This window comes from Capricornis sumatraensis, chromosome 10, assembly GCF_032405125.1.
Source record: "Capricornis sumatraensis isolate serow.1 chromosome 10, serow.2, whole genome shotgun sequence".
NCBI classification, from domain to species: Eukaryota; Metazoa; Chordata; class Mammalia; order Artiodactyla; family Bovidae; genus Capricornis; species Capricornis sumatraensis.
The window spans coordinates 93,326,566-93,334,332 of record NC_091078.1 but is presented as its reverse complement, the minus strand read 5'-3'; positions in this window follow the sequence as shown (position 1 = coordinate 93,334,332).

Sequence of the window (7,767 nt, the reverse complement as noted above, 5' to 3'; positions counted from 1 at the left end):
TAGGAAGACACAGAAGGGGCAAGAGTGATGGGCTAGTTGAGTTTTCCCAAGGGAAGCCAAAAAAACAAGCTCAAGAGTTGTTTTTAAAACTCTGGTGGTCTTTCTGCCTCAGCGATGGGAAATCGGGCTCTGTGGGGCTGGTGTTCCCAGTGGGGTGCTGGGCCTGCCCAGGGATGGAGGGGCACAATCAGTGGAAATGGGGCTGATTTATCTGACAAGCCTTCTTCTTAAGAGAGCTCTTAAAGAAAAGGGAAACACGTCGCCCCTGGTGACTTCCTCATTTCCTCTGCATTCTTCCAGAGGGAACCAGCAGCTGGTTTTGGTGTGTGGACCGTTTCTCTGTACCATGCTGCTGCTGCTGCTGCTAAGTCACTTCAGTCATGTCCGACTCTGTGCGACCCTGAACATCGCCTAGGCAATTGTTTTGCATGTTTTTAAATGTCATTATAAATAGAGTCCATGCACAGAGGATCCTTCTGCCCCCAGATTTCCCCTCTAACCCCCCACCCACGCATGCTTTTAAAATTGACCTTTACTAAGCCCTTGTAGCTCAAGTGTATTTCCTTCCTTCTTGTGAGAGCTTTGAGATATAATTCATATACCATACAATTCCTCCACTCAAAGTGTACAACTTAATTGTTTTCAGTATGCGCAAAGTGTTATACAATCATTACCACAGTCGATTTTAGAGCACTTTCATCACCCAAAAAAGAAACCCCATACCCTTTAGCCATCAGCCTCCCACTTCCCCAGCTCTTGGCAACCACTAATCTACTTTCCGACTGTATAGATTTGCCTATTTCAGGATGCGTCATATAAATAGAATCATGCAATATGTAGTCTCTTGTGACTGGTCAAGGCATTCCTTTCAGGGTTGTGTGACATTTTATCTTATACAATGACCACATTTCATACAAATAAATGGTGTAGAACTCTGCTTTTATCCTTCCAAGATAGAGTAAAAGGGACTGTGTTTACCTTCCTGTCCTGCCTGAGCAGGGAGAAAAAAACCAAAACCTAAAATCACAAGCAAGATAAGATCAATGAAACAACAGCTCTCAAGATTCTGGACATGAGGCAACAAAGGGCAGTGTTCCCCGAGGGACGTGAAACGCGGGATGTGAGTCCCATGGTTACCCAGCTTTACTGCCTCAAGACAGTCCTCAGGCTGAGGCTCCAGGAGGGGAACCCAGGGAGTGCCCTGTGGGGTCCCCAAGCTGGGAAGATGAAACTGGGTGTTCAGGGAAGCCAAGGTGGCTAGAATTCACAATGTAGTCCTTGGGAGATGAGAGAGAAAAGCCTGGAGGTTTGTAGAAAATTCTCCTGGAGTACTCAGCAGTACATGCGTGTGAGAAACATTCCAAGGCAGGCAAGGCTCATCTGAATGGGTGAGAGGGAGCAATCCTCAGAACTCACTTGTTGTCAGGAACAGTACCTGTTCCCCAGCAGCCAGACTGGAAATCCTCATGATTCAGGGTCATTGTGTGGAGTACCCAGAAGGTACCTAGAACAAAGCCTATGAATATTAATGGGAATGCAAAAAACATCCAACACCCAATCAGGTAAAATCCCCAATGTCTGGTATCCAATAAAAAATGACCAGGCGTGAAAATAAACAGGAAAAATATCAGTCCATTGAAATGGACCCAGGACCCACACAAATATTAGAATTTGCAGACGAGGACACTAAATCAGTTCTCATAACTCTTTCATATTTCAAGAACTAGAGGATGAAAAGGCAAAGGACAGCAGATTTTTTAAGCAATGAGTAAAAATCTAATAACATATTGATATATTTCACTATACATTTATTCAAACTCATTGAATATATAACAGCAAGAGTGAAGTTTAATGTAAACATGGACTTTGGGTGATAATGATGCATCAATATAGGCTCATCAATTGTGACAGAGGCACCACTCTGACCGGGGATGTCAATAGCGGAGGAGGCTATGCACATGTGGGGTCAGGGGGTATACAGGAACCCTCTCTTCCACTCAGTTTTGCTGTGAACCTAAAACTGCTTTAAAAAATAAGCCTGTGTTAAAAAAAAAAAAAAGCAAGCAGAATATATGTTTGATATTTAAAAAGATCCCAATGACACAGTGATGTCTGAGATTTTAAAATATGCTGGCTGGGATTCACTGCAGATTAGACATTACAGTTAAAAACCTGAAGACATAGCAATAGAAAATATCCAAAATGAAACCTGGGAGATGGGTGGGGGTGGTGGTGGTGGTGGAATTAATAGCACCAGTAAGTCGTGGTACAATTTCAAGCAATCTAACGTGTATCTAAGTGGAATCTCTGAAATATAAAGAGAGGATGGTACAGAAAAAATATTGGAAGAAATAATGGCAGAAAAATTTCTAAACTTGATGAAAACAAGATCCAAGAAGCTCAGTGAATCCCAAGCACAACAGTATGGATGACCTGGTATAGTAATGAAGTTTTGGTGAACTATTTTCTAGAATTGCAAATGGAGGCCATCTTAGTTCCAGAGGTCACATGATTTAACACTGCTTTATAAAAATGTCACTATTGCTATAAGGGTGGATCCAAGGCAGGAAAACTATTTCTGTAGACAATGAAGTACAGGAAATTTGCAATGCATCTGCATGCACCCTTCTCAACTACCTCAATGAAATTTTCTCAGGTTACTTGTACTCTTTTGCTATTCATTTCTATTTATTTATTAAAAAAAAAAATTCAGCCACATCCCATGGCATGTGGGACCTTAGTTCCTCAACTAGGGATCAAACCAACACCCCCTACGTTGGACCTCCTGTATTAACCACTGGATTGCAAGGGAAGTCCCAGCTACTCATTTCTCATTTACTCACTTTGGTGGACAGCCATTCATGTGACATCTGCCCTGTACACAACACAGCATGCTACTGGCTATGTAGAGAAAAAAATGAGCAAGAAAATTACCCTGGTTTTAAGGATTTCACAGTTTAGATTAAATCACCATGAGAGAAGGTAATAGATATAATTGCTTTATGAAAGGAAGAAATACAGAAGAGGCCAGGAGGGATTTCTCCCAACCAGAGATCCAAGAAAGGCTATTTCCTAGGTAACCCCCCAAAGCAGGAGAATTTAGAAATATTTACTTAAGAAAAGCTGCACCTTATCTGTCATTTGCTGGCAACTGCTGATTAAAATACTAAATGCTTAAAATATAAAATTTCTCCCCCTGCTTCATGCTCCAGCCTTCTGTTACTTTACTATGTTTGAAACTGGAGGGGCATGGAAGGGAAGAGAGATGGGGAGAGAATGCACGGATAATGGATGGTAAGGCAACAACGTGGAGGAACATAGTTTTCACCACCAGAATATCTTGATTATCTCCAAAGGTGGCAGGGAAGAGGGTGAGTGGACTTGGAAATTATGACTGTTGTTTGGGCTTGCTTGCAGATTTCTCAGCTGTTGTTCAGTCACTCAGTTGTGTCTCTGCAACCCTGTGGACTGCAATATACCAGGCTTCCCTGTCTTTCACCACCTCCTGGAGTTTGTTCAAATTCATGTCCATTGAGTTGGTAATGCCATCCAACCACCTCATCCTCTGTTGTCCCCTTCTCCTCCTGCCTTCAATCTTTCCCAGCATCAGGGTCTTTTAAAATGAGTCAGCTCTTCACACCAGGTGGCCAAAGTATTGAAGCTTGAGCATCAGTCCTTCCAATGCATATTCAGGGTTGATTTACTTTAGGATTGACTTTTGTAAAAGGGGGTGTGAACAGAAAGATGACCTTTTTGGTTTGGGAGGTTCGGAATCTGTGGAAAAGTCTAATTATGCTATACTCCAAGGGACTGATTCCCTGGCAGTCCAGTGGTTTTAGGACTCCATGCTTTCACTGCTAAGAGGCCACAAGCCACGAGGTGTGGCCATAAAGAAAAAAAAGTGTATTTCAACTACTCTATGCACTTATACTTTTTGCTTTCTCTTGGTTTAGGGGATCCTTTTATGAGAATTTCAGTCTATCTTATCTTTGCTAAGGAAAGTCACAGAGAGGTGATTTTCTGGGCCTAGGACTTGATTTGTGTGGCAATCTCCCATTCTGTTCCTTAGCCAAGTTTGGGGAATCACTGGTCTGGAGGACACAGTTTTGGGCCAGCCCAGCTTTGGATTCTTTGCACAGGACCCAGGCCATGGAAAGCATTTAATAAAATACTGGTTGGAAAAGGAAACAAAGAAGTTCCTCTTCCTGAGAAAGTAAAACTGGAAGTCCTCTTAGGCAGAGTCGAGATCTACATTAGTGAAGCCAGCCTTCAAGGGTGCATTCTTCCCCTACCCACATCCCCTACCGAATCCCCACACCACAACGTGTGCCCTCTAGTCACACTAGGTGTGGGCTGTCACCCAAATAGGCTGCGCCATCCTCCTGAGAGGCCCTGGCCCCCATCCCTGCCCCTCCCACAACTCACGCTCTGGTCAGAACCCCGGTCTGCCCCCGGAAGGCTTGGCTTAGGTGCCGTCTCCTCCCAGAAGTCTTTTCTGACTCCCGACCCCGGCCCAAAGCTTTCTCTTCCTCCTCTTGGGTCTCCCTTTTCTTCCTATTGTCAAACTGCCTCGTGTTCTCCCCACCACTAAGTGTTCCAGCAGCGACGCAGCCGGGGGTGGGGACGCGCGTGCGCGGCCGGGGAGGCAGAAGAGGAAGTGGGAGAGCCCGTGGCGGAAGTGGCGGAAGCTGGGCTGCGGCTGGGGCCGGAGAGCCAGGGGGAGATGGTTTGAAGTGAGGCTGGAGCAGGGCAGGAGGTCATTCAGGGGCTCAGCCAGAGGCTGGTCTTCATCCAGTGGGAGTCATGACGGAGGCAATGTGCTTGACTGGTAAGTGCTTGTGTCAGGTTCTAGAAGCTTCTCCTTGAGTTGCTATGTAGAGAATGAGCTGGGGGCGGGGGCTGAGGTCAGAAGGCGTCCTCACTGACTGTGCTCTGTGAAAAAAGAGATGACGGAGGTCTGGAGCAGGATGAAGGCAAAAGGTGGCATGTTTGGGAGAAATGAGAGACCTGGGTTCAATCCCTGGGTGGGGAAGATCCCCTGGCAGAGGATACCCCACTCCAGTATTCTTGCCAGGAGAATCCCATGGACAGAGGAGCCTGGTGGGCTACAGTCCACAGGGTCACAAAGAGTTGGACATGACTGAGCATCTGAGCCACAGTAAGCAAAGTCAGTGAGGCCTGGAGTTACTGGGAGAGAATTCTGTCCAGGCCCATGGGCAGGGGTGGCGGGGTGGCAGGGATTGGGGGTGAGTAATTGCCCAAAACCTTCCTGTTTGTCCCAGGATGCATCTTGAAGCCTCAGTGCTGTGTGACTACTGGGAACCATTGCTGCAACCCAGGGTCTTGGTCCATGAGTCAGCCCCTCCCTGACCCTGTCACTGGGGGTGCAGGCTCCTCCTCCACATGGGCCCCAGCTTCCCACAAAGTGATGTGACTTGGACCTCTGAGGTGATGGAGAGACAGGCTAGTTGCTGAGGTCTGTGTTCCCGGGATCAGCTAAAATGGAATTCCTGGTGAGTCTAAACGTCAACCGTCCTCATCCTTAGCCTAGTGGATCTGGGTTTGTGCAGGTGTAGAGGTCCTGGCTTGTCTCCAGATACCACTTGTGGGGATAGACCTGCTCATCCAGGGACTTCCCTGGCAGTCCAGTGGCTAAGAATCCACGCTGCCAGTGCAGGGGGCCAGAGTTCAATCCCTGATCAGGGAACTAGACCCCACATGCCTCAGTTAAGACCTGGTGCAACCAAATAAATAAATTAAATTAAATTTATAAAAAGAGAAAGTGAGCAATGGTATGAAACAAGAGCAACAAAAAGCTACTCACCCAGTTCTGAACTGGGTGGTGGTTTTCTCAGTCTTTTGGGCATGGGGGAGCAGAGGTGCAAACGTCTTGAATTTAAGGTGCCGCATACAGATAGGACGTTTTTGTTAAAACTCTGATTGGCTGCCTCCTACTCCCGTGAAAATATGTGAAAAAAATTGCATGTTAAGATCTGAAAGCAACATAAAAATGGGCTGTGTACGACTTATTTACTAATAAACTGACCCTTGGTATTTTGAGGACTGAGGCAGAAAGACCTTTTCTGGGGTCAAACAATTGCCAGTGTTGGAAACTATGTTGCTCTTTTTTTTTTTTCTTTTTGCAGTGAGACCTGGGTAAAGAATGGGGGCTCTGGGTTTCCACCACCCTTGGCCTGGGTGTATGTTAGGGGGTGGTCAGTGACCTGTGGATGAATTTCTGTTCCCCTCCTTCTGCTTAAAAATATATATATATTTATTTTATTTTGGCTGTGGAGGGTCTTCTTGGCTGAGAGGGCTTTCTCTAGCTATGGTGTCTTCCCCTGTTGCGGAGCATGCACTCTAGGCACACAGGCTTTGGTAGTTGTGGCCCATGGGCTGAGTGGGTCTGAAGCAGGTGGGATCTTCTCAGGCCAGGGATTGAACCTGTGTCCCTTGCATTGGCAGGCTGATTCTTAACCACTGGATCACCAGGAAAGTCTCATCGTTTGCTTCTGGAAACTTCTCTGCATGGGCCTTAGGCCCCAAGGACCACAGGTGGCTTTGCTGACAGATGACAGAATCTGAGCTTCAGGCTCCTCCCTCCACATTCCCCATGGTCATAGTCCTGCAGGAGGACCCAAGACCCTTCTCTAGGGGGGCCGAGGGGTAGTAGGGTGCAGATGTCGGGGCTTCTGGAGTCAGAGAGACGTAGCTTCTAATCCCAGCTCTACCCTTTACTGTGCTGGGGTAACAGGTGTCTCATTCAAGTCTCAGTTGTCTTCTGAAAGATGGGGATAATCTCTTGCAAGTGCTACATAGATATGTACACATAAAGCGCTGGCTTGCAGGTGTTAGGCCATGACACCTTCACTCCCCACTCCTCACCCTTCCTAACTGGCTGCTCCCCCCAGTCCTGGGACAACCCCTGCCCCACTCCCATTTTCAGCCCTACCTTGAGGAGCCATTCCAAGCATCACGATACCAGGGATGACCACCAGGTGGCACCCACCCCTCTAGCTCCCTGTCCCCAAGCTGTTCTGCAGACTGCCAAGGATTTCCTTACTCTTATGGTTTATATTCAATAAAAGGGGCATCATGGTTACATCAGGATCCAGAGTTCTGGCTGAGAACTATCTTCTTCCCCCACCCCATTGGGCAGGCAGGAAGAGAGGGCTGTCTGTTCCCCTCCTCCCTTTACCCGTGTGGGCTTCTTATGGTGCCTGGTGCCAGCCTCCCTGGTAGTCACCCTGACTTTTGCTGCTTCTAGTGTTTAGTCACCTCTAGTTGGCACCAGCAGGCAGACAAGCCCTGGCCCAGGGCTCTTCTCCACCCCTGCTCTTCCTGGCACCCTCTGGAATTGGTATCAGAGGTAGGCACACAGCCCCTGGCCCAGCCAAACCTGGCTGAGTACCTGTGAGCAGCAGCTTGCTGAATGTGGGTGTGACTTATTCATATTGTCCAGAGTGTTAGGCAGACAAGTGGACATGCCTGTGAATGTCTCATCTCCCCGAAGACTCAAGGATTTCCTGGGAACTCCGCCAGTGGCTGGGAGTACCCAGCCCTCTTTCCCTGGCATTAGTTTGTCCTAGGTCAGAATAAGATTCTATACATTTGGCTATAAGCAAGGACTTCCCTGATGGCTCAGCAGATCAAGAATCCACCTACAAAGCAGGCAACAAAGGAGATGAGGGTTCAATCTCTGGGTTGGGAAGACCCCCTGGAGGAGGAAATGGCAACCCACTCCAGTATTCTTGCCTGAAAAACCCC